The sequence below is a fragment of the Rhinolophus sinicus genome, chromosome 3, assembly GCF_057876585.1.
Source record: "Rhinolophus sinicus isolate RSI-liver-muscle chromosome 3, RSI-T2T, whole genome shotgun sequence".
NCBI classification, from domain to species: Eukaryota; Metazoa; Chordata; class Mammalia; order Chiroptera; family Rhinolophidae; genus Rhinolophus; species Rhinolophus sinicus.
This window is the reverse complement of record NC_142503.1, coordinates 35,520,685-35,537,179: the sequence shown is the minus strand read 5'-3', so window position 1 is coordinate 35,537,179 and position 16,495 is coordinate 35,520,685. Positions and strand designations below refer to the sequence as shown.

Here is a 16,495-nt window from a genome sequence, read left to right as displayed (position 1 = left end):
GTTTCCAAGGCACCAAATTCCCCTCATGTTGTAAAAGAAAATATCATTAACCTTTTAGCCACAGACCCAGATGGAGTAAAAATAATGCTAATTAAGCATTTATTCAGAAGCTGATTAGGAAACTCCTGGCCAAGAGCAGATGTAACCACTGGATTTGCTCAAAACTGTCAAAATGGTAGTTTGTTAAAATTTTTTGTGTTGAGTATTATTCTCTCCTGGCTTCGGAGGGGGTGCTCCACATAGAACCTGGAAGATAGTTGCCTTTGCCCCTAATCTTCTTGATCTAAGGAGATGGTACCCAGACCTGTGTTCCCAAAGCAGTTTCCTACCAATTCTCAGGCTAGGGTAGATGTCAAATTTGAATAAGTAGCATGGTTATTTCAATACGTTTTCTTTTCCAATGGGGCCTTTCAGTTCATGCCAGAGTGCTGAAGACCTTCTCTGACGAATTTCTATGCATCTCAATTCAGTCCCTGATTTCTTCAGTCCCCCGCTCACCCTTTCCCAACCCCCGCCACCCAGCCCCCAGCTCTGCTATAATATCAAGGACCTTCCACCCTCAGGTTTGGATCTTGGGTCAATCTTGGTCAAATCTTGGAGGGTATTAGCATATTAGCAGCTCTGGTTCCTCCTGCCTTCCTGGCTCTCGCTGCCCCTAAGATGGTGGTGGGCCTGAGCACTGATGTTAGAGCTATGGACTTTCTCCTTAGCCTTTCATTTTCTCCTTTGAGAACTAGGTTTGAAGTATGGCCTGCGAACTGGGCTGGATCCTACTTTGAACCAGGATATCCTAGAATTAGTATGCTGATACTTGTCTGCTTGGGGTCTCCAGGTGCTGTGTCTACTCAGCAGCTGAAAACACCATACGTACTGGTCTACACTGAGCTTGAGGTCACCTTATCCTTTTGCACATTGTAATTTGTACTGCTGGGCACCTCCATTAGGGGTTCACTTTTTACCTGGCCTCGTTCCCTTAGCGTTGGGTCTTCCTTTCTTGGTTCTCTCTCATTTCCCTTTGGCTTGGCATTAGGGTCTCAGCACAAGTCACTGGTCATGACCCGCTCAAGATACTGCAGTAGCAGCACGTGCTTAAATGTGACCATGGGGACAATGCCACCAGGACCACAATGCTCAATAACAATGGTACCATTTTTTGCTGATGAGAAAACAGATTTGGAGATGCACCACACAGTGGTGGAGAGACAAGACCCCCACTTTATCATTTCTAGTTTGAAACATCTAAGTCTTGTTCAGCTCTACATCAAAACAATGCAAGTCAAGATGACCGTGGAAAAAAAATCTGAGTAAGTTGAAATCCAGCATTGATGCTAAACTGACATGACGTTTATGTTTAGCTTTGTGATTGGTTTATTTATATGTGCGTATGTGTGTGTGTGTGTGTGTGTGTGTGTGTGTGTGTACTTACACATATATAAAAATACATATATACTGAAAAAATATGTACATACATTTACTGAAAATGTAACAAGGGTGTTTGTGAAGTGGGTACTAAAATCCAGAAATAAATATTCTTCCTTTCAATGAAGATAAAGAATTGTCTGCTATTTGTCTGTGAGGTTCCTAGGCTATCGCTCCTGTTCGCTTTCTGGGACAGCAGAACACTTACTACTCTCTGGAAGCACATTCATGAGGAAGATCAGAGAATTTTAGACATTATTACTGTCCATAAAAAATTTTATAATTTGCATCTTGCCGTGCCCAAGTTGCTCCTAGGCACTCTCGCTCTGGTGCTTGAAGTTGGTATGCCTTCTGTCCAGACAAGTAGCTTCTTGGGCTATTATGTAATTAAAAGTCTAAACCTTCTCATTTTAAATGATCATAAAATGTTTGAAGGTATGTTACTTGTAAACCTTTTTTATTTTTTGTCTTTCCATTTATTTCCATTTTTATTGCCTTTTATTGGGGGTTGGCTGCCTGGCCAAGCCAAGCTAATTACTGCCCTATTGCTTTTGGAAGACTAGGTGACACCAAGACTCTTACGAGTCAATAACTGGGGCTGCAGAAGAGCCTGAGTGCTTTCCTCTTGCCCCTTCCCTGTCAGGCATGTTGTTCGCTGTGGCTGAATCTGAGAGGATGGACACCATCAAGTTAGCTGTTGACATGGCTGAGAGGACTGATTGATGAAGAAATGATCAGATTGGGAAGAAAATCCAGGGACCAGGAGAGTGAGAGGGTCAGGGGTACACCATAACTGGAGAAAGGAAAGGGGGAAAATTCCACCCACCCTGTATTCGTTAGAAATGTGTCCACCCTCTGATCAAAACCCTAAGGTTTAATCAATGTTGACTCTTATGTGAATATACTCATCTGAATGAGAATGAAACCTAGCAGTTATAGCGTGTCTATGGAAAAGGTAAATGTTATAAAGGGCCTCAGTAGGTGGCTGAGTCTTCTTATCTTATCATTAAATCTAACCCATCTTTAAAGTGAAATAAAATCTAGCAAAATCTTTTATCTTGTACTCCTGCTGATTTTAAACTATATAAAACAAAAACTGATAGTCTTTTTTTTTTTTTTTGAGGAATAATATAGTGCCTATCATGTTGCTTTCTTGATAAAACTCTTTTTTTCCTAAAAGTTATATAGGATAGGTCTTTATTTTGTTTTTAGATTTATTTTTAAAATAAAGTGTATTTTTCCATTATAAAAGTAACATGATAAATACAGAATAATAAAAAGAAAAAAATCATCTCTGGTCTCAAAGACCACCTCTGTTAATATTTTTCTGTATTTTCTTCCAGACTTTTCTATCAAGAGGTTTTTTTGTTTGTTTTTCTTTTTTTCTTTTTGGCAGGGGGTTGGGAAGGCAGAATGTGGGATATAATATACGTAATTATTTTAAAATTTAATTCAATGAAAATTAATTTGGTTGGGAAGAGTCTACCATCATTTGGAGTCACTGGGAATTCTTTGGCATATTCTGAATATCTGTTCTAAGAATTTAGAATAAGAGAGTTAGAGCTGGAACAGAAAGAAAGCTCATTGTTGATGCAGTGAGACCTAGAGAGATTTCATAAGCAGTTAGCTGAGCATAGAGTCTCATCTAGGCTTCCTCGCATATGTGTCCTCCAAATAAGCATCCTCATAGCAGAGTCACAGCAAGAAAGGTAACCACGAAAATTAAGGGTGGCCTGGAATTCCTGCAAAATATCAAAATATCTTGATGTAAAATATCTTGTTCTTTCTTTTTTTTTTTTTTAGCCAATTCTTTAGAAAGAAAAAATGACGTGAGCACAAGTAATAACAAAATGGTTACAAGTGTGCGCTTGAGAGTTACAGTCCTGCGTCCAAATACTAGGTCCTCCAAAACTAGCTTTGTAGATTTGGGCAGGTTTTTAAAACAATTTCTTTATTCATCAAATATTTATTGGGCACCAACAATGTTCCAGGTACGCTCTGTGCTGGGAATATAGCAGAGAACAAAGCAAAGACCTTTCTCCATGAAGTTTATATGCTAGAAGTGTCATATAGACAACAAAAATGTAAATATATGATGTGTAATGGAAATAAGCGGCAGGGAGAAAAATAAAGCAAGATGAGGGGGAGAGGGAGTACTGGGAGGAGGTACTATTTTATAAAGGGAACACCTCAAAGATAAGGTGGCATTTGAATGGAGAGCTAAAGGAAGTCCTTAATCTTTTCCAGCCTCAATATCCTCATCTCTAAATGGCATAATGATAATATCTTATATTCTCAGATACTGATATAAGTATTCTCACAAGGTAGCATTGAGAATTCAATGAGAGAATGCATTAAAGCAAAATGCTCCCTTGATGGTAGCTATTGTTATTATAATTTGTTTCCTCCTCTGTCAAATGGAAAAATTAAGTAGATTTGTAAGGACCTTTGCAGTAATAAGCGTCTGTGATGCTTAGTCTCTAACTTGTGTGATGACATACGCTCTTAATGCAATCCTGGACCTAATTGTCACTCCCAGTTTATACTTAGCCGTATCTGCCAAAAGTGCCAACCCATTTGACATCAGGTGGAAATCTTAATGTATGGCTGAGAACTAAGCAACATGGAAAGAATGAGAACTCAAGGTTCAACTCCCTACGCAATACAACATTTCATTGCAACCTTTAAACCAAGACTTTATCTAGTGGGGGACACTAAAGGAGATACTTTTGTTCAGATTAATAAGGATGTTTCTGTGGATACAAGACGCTCCTTTGCTTGGAGGGATAATATTAAAACTCATTAAACTTTGAGTAGACAAAGTACACAGTGGTACTTATTATGAAGAAACTGGGGGGAAAAAAGCAGCTAAGGGTTTTGCTTGGTTGGCATTTCTAAAGTTAATGCATCTTCCATAAAAAAAGAGCTCCCACATTTTCATGTTCCTACAAGGTTCTGGAGTCTGTTTTTTTCAACCAATGTCTGAAAAATGACTTTTGCTTCATTTGGAAATTGAATAAAGTGCTTAAATCTGTATGAAAAAATTCACGTACCTGGAAATGTTATTTCTTTTTTTTTTTTTTTTAAGTGATGGGACATTATCTTCTACAGCAGCATCTGGAAAATTCCTCCCATGACATCTGAACATGTTTATTTCTTTCTTTTGAATAAGAACTGTCGTCTCTAAATCCTGTGTGTTGGGATGTTGCTTAGCAACATAGGTCTAAGTCTCACTGACAGGCTCTGATATTCAGAATGTTTTTACTTCCCCATTGACATTGTGATAGATATGTTTTGTTTTGTTTTTTTAGATGGTTTGATTCAAAAAGGGAAGTGGTTCTCCACAAGGCCTTGTCAGACAGGCTAGACTTTGCATGCCACTGAGATCTCTTGGTACTCTAGAAAGGAGCTCATAGATCATTGCAAATTATACCTGGATACTTTAGCTTGGCATTGCAGAACTCCTTTCTTCTGGCTAATTCCAGATGTCTATATGGATTTGTGGTTGTGGAAGAATTTGACCTCCCCATTGTAAAGACATTTCCCATTTTAAAGGTACACATTGGCTGTGTCCCTTTATCACTCCTGGCAAAGGTGCATTCACAGTGGTCTGAAAATTTGCTGGACTGATGGAGGCTGAACCCGGTTATCAGCAGTTTGTGTGGTTAGGCATGTGCATGGCTATCTCACAGTTGGTGTCTGGTTGTTTAAGGCCATGCATCTCCCGATCCCTTTCCTTGGGCTCTACACCACAGGGTCATTAGTAGCTAAAAATGATTTGAATTTAAAGGTTCTTCAGTCTGTACTTGTAGGAAATCCTACCAGAAGGACAGCTAGGTCTGAATAGGTTTGGGCAATTTTTTTTTTTTTTTTTTTTTTTTTTTTTTTTTTTTTTAGGCAAAACTCAAAGAAGCCAAGGGGAAGAAAAGATAAGCACTGTGTTTTCAGTGATAATAAAAACAGCTGGGGTGCCTATCCCACACCAAGTAGCCTAATCTTCAAAGAGGAAATCATATGTGACAAAGACACAAGAAATATGTAATTTTTTTTTTTTTGGTTGTTCAATCTTTGCATGGGGTCCATTTTATAGTTGGACATGCAAGTAAAGGCAGCTTTCATGGTGAGAGCCTATGCTATATTATCTTTCTTACATTAACTTTTGTGGCAACAGCAGGTCCCTATGACACTTTCCTACTTAATGCTCACCTTAGTGTAACATACCAGCTTAGTCATGGACCTCATGCATCCAGGATTTACAGATTCGCAAAATGCCAGATTGCTTTACCAACCTCACCAACATAGCCATTAATTACACAAAGAGGCATGTGGCTAAGGACAGAGGTCACCAGTTACATGATTATAAGGCCCATTGTGCCTCAACAATTTTCACAGAGTAACATATGTCTTTTTTACTATCTGTTGATCGAGAAATTACATAATATAAAAAAAGAGAACTGTTGTGAATTCAGTTACATGGTCTCTATTTAAATGTACTTAAATATAACTCATTATTAAATTTTAGTTATACAATTAGTATATGCCTACCTTTTCATTGAATAAATTAAATGCAACCCATAATCTGGAACCTCCTTCTCATCTCTTGACCTGAGCTCCAATTCCAGGCTCCTCCTGGAGGGAACTGCTATTAGTACTATAGCTTGTGTCCATCCATACCTTTTCTCTGCTCTCATATACATAGGTATGCATCTATAAAACTATGTGGTACTGCTTTTTCATGTGTGATATATGTATTTTTAACACAAACTATATCATCCTGAATGTATTACGCTGCAACTCAAGACTATGTCTTGCAAGTCATTTCTTATCAGTTCATAGAGAGCCCCACTTACTCTTTCTAACCCCTGTGTAATGCTGAGTTTATTTATCCATTGCCCTACTGTTAATTGTTTACATTTTCCCTCACATTTTTGCTCCTATAAAAGGTGTTGCAAAAAAACATCCTTTGTATTATATATATACATATATACATATATATACACATATACATATACATATACATATACATATACATATACATACACATACACATACACATACACATACACATACACACATATATATATATATATATATATATATATATATATATATATTCACTTAGGACTGTGTGTGGCCAGTGGTTTTCTGAGGTAGGTACCAAGAAGTGGAATTGCTGGTAGTTTTACTTTTACATAAAGTTACATTTTATTAATCACAAAATCTAGATACATTTGAAACTAACAGAATATATAGGTTAAGACATTGTTTATTTAGCCTGAAGATAATGCCTAGTGCCAAAAGAATTGAAGGACCCGTGTTTAGGAATCTCTAGATGAATGGAAAGAATACAGGTCTAGATGTCATACAGCCTTGCTTCATCACACACTAGCTCTGTGGTTTAAAATGTCTGAGCTTCTATTTCCTCATTTGTAAAATTATTGATCTCATTGTCCTGGTGAATAAATGAGAGATTATATAAAAGTTCTTTGGATTTTTGGTCCCAGAAACATGGCAGACTATAAATTATTGTGGAAGCCCCACATGTAACAAGCACATAGAAATAATGAATTAAAAAATATAAAATATTAAAAATAGAAAACTATCTCAAAAGGAAAAAAGGGAAATGTCCAAGTATCAGAAACAAAGAGGGAACTCAACACAAGAGTGATAAGTTCATGAGCAGATGTGACCCTGGCCTAAGAGAGAATTAAACTTTGATATATGCCCCAAATGCCTAGGTAGATGGAATGGTTTCAATGTCTAAAAATATGTCCTTGGGTTACTGAAGGCTGCTGACATCCAGCATAAAGGCAGAATAATGGATATTTGCTCATTCAATAAAAGATGAACTTTAAAAACTCTTCACTGGCCCAGGGAAGCTCCAAAGAAGCTCATGAGTACCCTGCCTGGGTTCTGGTGGAAAAATTACCTCCCATGATAAATTGAAACTCCATGAGTATGCTATGCATGGGTGTGGAATCTAAATTTACTCTACCTGAATCTTGGGGAATCCCAAACTGAAAAATTAATGTAGAAACTGACTGTGAACTAATTAACGCCCGGGGGTTCCTTCATAGGAAAACTTAAAATCATTCTCTAAGTACATTTCTACAATTCATAGCATACACAATTCTCTCTCTCTCTCTCTCTCTCTCTCTCTCTCTCTCTCTCTCTCTCTCTCTCTCTCTCCACATGCCGTAGAATGAAACGATAGAACAAAAATAAGGAAAATTTATAAGGCTCGTTTGAGAAGTATCACTTGAAAAAAATGTTTTACAAGGAAAACTACAGTTGTTGAAATTGTATTTTGTAAATATACACACATGAAAGGTGTAAATATGAAATTTAGAATACTATATGTTTAAAATAATTAAATGAATAAAATAAGGGGAAACAATAATGGAACAGAATACTAAAAAACAGAGCAGGCTCATTTGAGAAATATCACTTGAAAAAAATGTTTTACAAAGGAAAACTACAGTTGTTGAAATTGTATTTTATAAATATACACACATCAAAGCTAGGGTTTATCATTTTAAGAGATAATTATTAGTGATTGAATAGTGAAAATAAAGCAACGGTGCATTATTAGGCTATGCCCATATGCTATAAATGCATTGACTCATCATGATTTCCCATTCATCCAATTTTAAGATCAAGTTCTCTTTATCTACGGTAACCCAACCCACATGAATAATAACTCAAAGGCACAAAAAATATAAATCAAATCCAAAGTCTTCAGAAGTTTCTGGACCGAAGTTTTTGAGTCTTTTAGTCTTCTTTGACTTTTTGACTTATTTTTTAGGAAGTAAATTTGCCTATAGGAATTAAGGGACCATATCATGTGTGCATAAAATAATTCTGAAGGCAAAAGGAAAGTGCCTATAAAAATTGAACTCTAAATCTCAGCAACATCTTGTGTCCCATCAGAATAGTGAAGAAAATCTTGCTTTGCATCTGGGATTTGGCATGGCTCTAGCCAGGGGAGCTAGATCCTGCTGTCCTTCAGCTTTAATGTTCAATGTATATTGTATAATGTCCGATGTGTATAATGTCCAATGTGTATAATGTCCAATGTGTATAATGTCCAATGTGTATCGTTGCACAGAACTTCTAGTTGATGTGTTGCTAATGATGCAGTTGCTTATATTCTACGCTGAGGGGACAGTGGGCATAGGAAGAAGCTCAAACAATTTTTGCTTTATAGCAGTCCTAGAACTCTTCTGAGATGTCCCTTTTTGTTGGCTTTGGGGCTAGTGAGAACTACACTGTCCTCCTGATTCTCTGTGAAAGGGTCTGGACCTCTTCGCATGACTGTCAAGAGTTTTCCTGCTCTTTTAAAAATAAGACTCTCCCAGGAATGTTCATATTTTTGTTTCTACATTTGTAATGCCAAGTTCTGAACTAAGCAATGATATGGAATTTACTAAGTATGAGAGAATATTTATCAAGATATCAGTTCTTGCCTGAACTTTCTAATCCATCTCCTTTGCTTAGGAATTTTCTTTCTTTCTTTCTCTTTCTTTCTTTCTTTCTTTCTTTCTTTCTTTCTTTCTTTCTTTCTTTCTTTCTTTCTTTCTTTTTTTTTTTTTTTTGCTTAGGAATGATTTTTTATTTGTTGTTTATATGATCCATCAATGAGAATAACAACAAATGCTAAATGATTCATTAAAATTAGATGATAAAGCTTTAAAATTACCATAGGAAAAATAAATTTGCTAGAGATAATAGGAAAAGAGTCTACAACTTAGATTTATTGAAAGACTTTAGAATGAATAAGCTTAAAACATTGAAAAAAACTGATGTAACCAGCTAAAGGGTAAAGAAAGCAGAAATGAAATTTAGAATTGGGTGACCCCCACAAAAGGGGAAAAAATTTCTGTTAAGTTCATGTAAGAACAACTGAAAGTAAAGCATGTACCATCCAATTTGAAAATAATGGAATTTATGTTTACATCATGACTTGTTTCCGGCATTAAAGACTGTAGACTCAAGTGGGATCTTGGAACCAAATTCAGAGCTTGACACTGCAGGTTGGGGAGGGACTACCTGTCTGGAAATAGTTAACTGTAAATAATTTCTTCTGAGCCTCTTTTGTTTTGGTAGAAACTGAAACATGTTATGGTGGTGTGTACATGATGCTAGAACACCTGAATGAAAATCAGAATACAGCCACAATCTACAGATGCATGCCCTGCCTCCATCCCATATGTAGGAACAGTCTTTGGAATGGCTGCCCCATTCTAGTCAGGCATCAGAGAATGGCAGTCAGGAAACAGAGGGCTATTTTCCCCTCTTAGTTCACACTTTTGGGGACTTTCTTCTGTCCTCCAACTTGCTTTTGTTGGCTTTGCTCCTGCTAAGAACTGTACCCTCTTCCTGTTTCCCTTTGTCTTTGTTTCTCGTTAAACCCGAGTTTCAGTTTCCTCTTTGTAAAAGCCCAGTGCCTACACCTTGGTAAGAACTTAGGAAACATTCATTCCTTTCTTAATGTACCCTATTTCTCATCCGCATAAGTGGTGGAAATGATAATAGCAAAAGGGAGGAAAAGAGGACAGGAGGTTAATTCTCCTGCAGGTTTTCTCTCTTTGCTTTTCATGAGGTCCTTCACGGAGGAATCTTTAGCCTCTTCCTTATCCTCTAACTCTCCCTCCTTACTCTCCAGGGGTCCCAGTGTTCTGAGGAGTTATTGGAATTGAATGCTCTTCTAAAATGTAGATGCGTTTTTTTTTTAGACCTCTTTGTACTCTAAACCCATCGTATTCCCTTACTGCCACTCTTATCTCTCACTATAGACTATTACAATTATGGATGGATTTAGCGGGGAGCATTTAACTTTCTTTTTCTTAGTATTCCTAGCAACACCAACTCCTAGAAAACCTCAAAAAAGATTTTGACTTCTATAGGAAAAGGAAGGCTTAAGAGAATTTGGAAAGTGGACTAGAGTAGGGGGCAAAGCTTGAGTGGTGTCAAAAGTGGTGAAGGTAGAAAATTGAAACAGGTAGACCAACCTTGAGGTGCTCAGAACAGAGTTTCTCGAAGCTGACCCACATTAAGAAGGTTCCGAGGAGACAAATTTCCCTGGAGCCCTCAAACCTTTCTGTCATGACTCTGCTCCTTTGAGTGTTCCAAGATTGCCCTTTGGAATCCTTACCCCTGCTGCTGGGTAGCTGGGGTGAAAGAAAGTCACTGTTCACACCAGAGTACTCTGAGGTAATTTTCTCCCAGTCTCGTTATTCAGTTACATGCCTAAAATAATTAGCAGATTATGCCTCACGTTGCTTGTCAGCTCTTTACCACTTAGAGCTTGCTTCTTTGGGAGAATGTTTTTGAGAGCCCCAAACAACCAGGTTGAAACCACACATTGAGAATCAAACATAGGGAATAATAGCTCTTGGAAAGATAAGTCCTACTGATCATGCAGTCAATTATCCAGAGTTTTCTAAATGACCAGATGGTGTGACGCTAACAAAAACAGGCATACCTTGGAGATATTGTGGGTTCAGTTCCACACCGGCACACTAAAGCAATATTACAATAAAGTGAGTTGTAATCTTTTTGCTGGTGGAGGGTCTTGCTTTCAATTTATAAAAAAATGCAACATCTGTGAAGTACAGTAAAGCAAAGCACAATAAAAGGAGGCATACCAGTACCAACTAACCATATAAAAGATTTCTGATGTTTGCCAAATGAATGGCTGATAGCTGAGGACACAGTGTCATCACAGGTGACAACATAACTAAGCCAGCCTATTGGAACACCTAAAATCATAAGAAACAAGCAACCTCTTATCAGAGGAGGTGAGCTTCATTTCATCATAGATATAAATGGCTGTTTTGAGAAAATACAGCTGGCTTAGATTTCTTTAGTAGTTTATACCATCAATAAATCTTTCCTCATGTTCTTTGTCTTGGTGTTTTAAATTTAATTGGCAGCACTTAAAGTCACTGATCTTGAAACACATTAGAGAAGTACATTAAAATGAGTGCAATCAAATACAAATGGCTCAAAGTTACATTACAAATGGGAAAATTCATATCCATTTAATGTACTGCACTCAGAATGTCAAAGCCTGAAAAAGAATAGTAATTATGTAGTCATTTGAAAAAATGTGTCTTCAAAGAACATTGAATGGCTTGAGAATAGGATGCCATTATAATAAGTGAAAAAGAAAAAAGCAGATCACAAACGATTTTGGAACAAACAAAAAGAAAAATTTTTTAAATTGAAATTAATAAAGAAAAAGGTCAACAGTGATCATCCAGGTGGTAAGATTAGGTGTGATTTTAATTTTCTTTGTATTTTTCTGTATATTCTATAATGGCAACTTTTATTTCCACAGAATTTCTTTAAAGAAAAAAAAAACATTATAGGATAAAAGAAAATTAAACTGAATGTAACCTAACTCTAAAATGAAAAATCCCATTGCCAAGGAAAAAATACTTTCAAGTCAGGAAAGAGGCTCCTGAACAGGCGGGGAAAAAGGAGCAAGGAAGATTGTAACTAGGTCAAGTGTATGTACAACTTTCTCTCCAAAGCTTGGGCATTTTTCTTTCTGCAACAGCCTCCGGCATCGGCAGAGCTGATTTCCCTTAATCTCTGGAAGGTAAGTTTCTGAACTAATCGCAAGAAGGATCACATTTGCTCCTAGCAAAATGTCCTAACTGGCATTGCATTTGTGAGTAGTATTTGTTTCAGGATTGCCAACTGTGTAAGCTGCTTCCTGGGCCGCTTTTGGGGCAGTTGTCCTGAGCTGGTATTATGTGGCGCTGCAATAGGCTTTCCTAGTTTTCCCAGTATACCAATGGGCACACTGGGAACACCCAAATGGGGCTCTTTCATGGTCTACACTGTCACACTATGTGGCTCCTGCCTCCTGGCTTCCAGACTTCACAGTCATTCCATGCTAAACTGTGGTCAGGTTCTTCCTTTTTTTTTTTGCTCCCACATATTCTCTTATTCAGTTTACTCAGAAACTCAGTTTTCATCCAGAGATCTAGGACACTAACCACACTGCTCTGAGGTTGCCCCAAATGCTGATCTCCAAAAAAAAAAGTGCACATCTCCTGTCTGGACATGCCAGCCACACCCATGGAGGTTGGCCTTTTATGTAAAGGCTGGCTTTGCAAATGAGAGCATGAGATTGAGACAATGACAACTTCGAGGTGGGGTTTAGAGGACTGTGTTATGTTCTGTTGGCTTGTTTCTGAGCCAAGATTGAAAAAAAAAAAATCAGGGTTTTCAAAACAGCTGATAAAATAGCTATCATTTGGTGAAATAATTCCTTTGAAAATGATAAGCTTTATCATAGATTTTGTGTTCTAGGCGTGAAAGTAATAAATGTTCGTTCCAAATACAATTTTCAAAAGAGATAATGCATGTATATGCTTAGCTAGTATAGTAAGCACTCAATATTGTTAACTCCTGTGGTCAGCTGGGGCTGCCCGTTGGCAGCGCTGGGCTGTGTTTCCTCTGTGTTAGAGAACAATTTTAATTACAGCAGTCGTGCTTTTGTTTCCGGACTAGAAATCTGTCTCAACTCCAAGGTTTTTATATTATTCACCTTTTAAGCTTCTTTTTCTCTTGGAGGACTGAGTCAAGGGGAAAGGAGGACAGTGACACATAATATGGCTCATCTGACTTTTTCTGCCCCCCCCCCCCCCCCCGCACCCACTTTTTGACTCCGTGGAATGTCTGAATTATACAACTACCTGTAGAAAATGTTGCTTAATGAAGGGATGGGCTTACCTCAGTTCTCTTCTGGACGGCCAGATGGATGTGGCCAATGACCCAGGGAGATGGGTGCTTTTTTTCAACAACAATCTTCTTTCCCACTTAGTAGGTTATTTACTCAGCTTTTATTTTTTAATTTTTTTTTCATCTGGAGACTTGGAGGTGATCCACTATAGGCAGGATCTGAGCATTGGGAAGATTGGAGGACGCCTATCTCTCTTGGAAAGAAGGTACTCATTCCATTCTGTGTTAGATGGGGGGATTAACATGATTAAGTTTGATAAATTCCTGCATTAATGTGGCTGCTATCTACAGGTTGAACAGCAAAATTTAAAGAGCCATATATTCTTGGCATAGCTGCTTCTCAGAAGCTTTCTTTCAGGGCATGAGGAAGCTGCTTGCTCTTCCAACCCATTAGATATGGAGAAGTGAACAGACTGTCCCTCTCTTGGGCTCTTCCAGTATATCATGCTCTTGAAATCCATCTTTTTTCCGCATTTCCTCTTACAATGGTGTCTTCAAGGTAATGGAATTAGGGACTTCCTTCCTCTTTTCCTCCCTCTTTCCTTTTGTTCCTTCCTTCTATACATTTTTTGTTTTGTCTTTTCTTTTGAAGGGACACTTTATTCATTCATTCATTCATTCATTCTTTATCTTTTTTTTTTGAGTATCCACTCTGTAATAGCACCTTATTTCTAATCATTTAGAACAAAAACCTCTGTCTCCTTTCAACTCCTTTAGTTCTGTGTCTCAGATATGTCCACCCATTGCTGAAAAAGCCATATGCAGGAGACTAGTGAACATCCACACTAGATGGTTTCTTCTGGAAAGGTCATCCCAGCAGATTCTTTGCAAACTCCTAAGTTCTCTCTCATTGGAGTAGGGTATTCTCCAGGGGGAAGAACCACCTAAATGGCACCATTATTATAATTGTCAAAGTAGTTTTGTTTTCACCAAAAAGCCTACATTTGCTAATAACTCAGAATATTTGTGCAGTCACTTAAAAATCTTTAAGAACACCCGTCTTTTTGGTAATATCATGGAGTTTCTGTTCTCCTTAAATAAGGTGGTTTTGTTATTTCTGATTCAGAGAACACCCTGCCACTGAGCAGAAGCCTGAGTGACATGGCTGTGGGAGGTGGCCGTTTAGGGGTCTCCCTTCTTTTTCTTTATGAGAAAGGCAGAGATGTGAGATTTGATGAAAGTATGGGGGACCATGGAAGAGAGGTGAGGGTTATATTGTTTTCTAAATATAAAATGTATATGAACTGTCATAAAACGAGATGATTCCATTCACAGACAAAGCAGAGTGAAACCAGAAGATCATGTAATTACAACTGGTGCTAGACCTCTGAGTCAAAGCACAGCTTAGCGGTTTCAGAAATCAAGGTGCTTCCCTGGGGTGCTGGATTCAAAGTAATCTTGTGACTAAAGTGGAGCTTCAGCCCACTTAATTGCTTCAAGACAGCCCCACACTCCTCTTGTTTACCCTTTGATCTTAACTCATGGATCCTGAGCAGGGCTCTCACACTTGAGTGTGCGTCAGAATCACCTATAGTGTTTGTTAAACACGCGGCTTCCAGGGTCCACCTCTGGAGAGTCTAATTCAGCAGGGCTACGGGAGGGCTCAGGAAGCTGTATTTATGATAAGTGCTCTGGGTGGTTCAGATACAGGGGCCCATGGAATGAACTATGAGAAACAATGATTTAGTGGTACTTGTGATTTACCTAGTTTTGATGGGGGAAGAAATATTAGAAGAACAATTGGGATAAGACCACAGAAATATCACTTAAAAATCAATCCATTCATCTGACTAAAGCAAGATTGTACACATCTTATAATTATATTCAACAAATGTTAGATAAATGTCCAAGGGTCTTATCACAAATATTGTTGACCCTCCCCCCTGTTTTCTTTAGTAATAGTTGGATGATAGCTTCCTGGGAATTTCTAGAATCACAATGATTTTAAAAACTTTCTTAGAGCAATAACATTCAAAATTTGGATTGAGGTTTTGAAATGAATAAATTCATACACCCCCATCTCATTTTAACGAACATTTACTACATTTCCACCATAAACCATGTTCTGGGCCACTATCTGAGTTAAAAGCTGGCTTTGCCTTCATGTCTAGTGATAGGAAACAAAAGAAAATGTCCCTGCTAAGTACAGAACAATGAAATATAATTAATGCCATAATAGATGGACCTGTAAAAAGCATGGGAAGTGAGATGAAAATAAAGTTTTTAGACCTAAAAGCAACCTTAGAGGCAAGTCTCGAGGCTATGAAAATTTTGTTTCATGAAAAGAGAGTTGGTGCTCAAAGTTTGGAAGATTTCAGTATCATCATTTGTGTGAAAGTCCTTAAAAATCTACATCATGCTTTCTGTCCCACCCACATGAACTTTGTAAGTCATATTCTGTGTGTGTGTGTGTGTGTGTGTGTGTGTGTGTGTGTGTGTGTGTGTTTTGGTATCCAAATGAAAGAAACTTGTAAATATTACTTTATTATATTGTTTTCTTTAATCATTTATTTTACACAGTCCTTTGGACCTTCTGAAATATCTTGGTAACTGGGATTATCATACCCATCTTGTTTTAACTTGGTGGATTGTTTATATAGTTGCGTTGATCAACATACGCATGGTTCCCTAAAACATGGTTTCCCAGCTACTAGGAACCAGTCCTACAGAGCCACAGAGTTAGTATCTGAGCTCACATATTGTGTTTTATTTCTGAAACCTCACTCCTTCATGCAAATAATTTCATTTTGGGAAAGGATTTGGTAGTATTTTGACCTGTGGCATGTTTAAAACCTAGGTACCTAAAGCAAAACAGCAATGAACAAAAGTAAACAAACAAAGAAAGGTCTCTCTAAACCTCCTATTACTTGTAAGGGTCTAACAGTGCTGGAAATAGGCAAGGAAAGATTCTTTGAACAGCATATTTCTACAGATAGCACTTCAGTTGGTTTCTGAGTAGGAGGCTCCCAGATCAAGGCTACACAAAAGAAACAATCAGGGCAAGAAGGATGAACTTGCTGTGTGAACTTGACGTTACTTAGCTTTTGAAGCTGCAGATTTCTTATCTATAAAATGGCAGGTCGGAGATACTTAGAAAGTGTTTATTGTGAGTGAATGCTTACCTCACCGGGTGGTTAAGAGAATTAAAGGAATGGATTTACACGCAGTATTTAGGACGGTGCTTGGCTCATATGCAGCATATGCTCAATAAGCGGTAACTCTGTTTTCTATTTCTAGCTGATAGTTTTGTACAAATCACATAATCTGTCTTGATCTCCCTTTCCTTTATCTGAATCCTATATTTCATGAATTTTGTTTC

The 16,495-nt window shown here is 37.7% G+C and overlaps 1 long non-coding RNA gene across 2 annotated transcripts in view; it reads left to right on the top strand.

Annotated features, from left to right (window-relative positions):
- The first annotated feature begins 11,786 nt into the window (after positions 1-11,786).
- The window catches only part of LOC109453347 (uncharacterized), a 72,566-nt gene continuing 67,857 nt past the window's right edge, over positions 11,787-16,495 (top strand). The window contains exons 1-2 of one of the 2 annotated variants that reach the window (XR_002138267.3): positions 11,787-12,025; positions 13,307-13,382. This is a non-coding gene — a long non-coding RNA (uncharacterized LOC109453347). The remainder of the gene's footprint in view (positions 12,026-13,306; positions 13,383-16,495) is intronic. The other variant, XR_012495138.2, reaches the window with a different exon arrangement.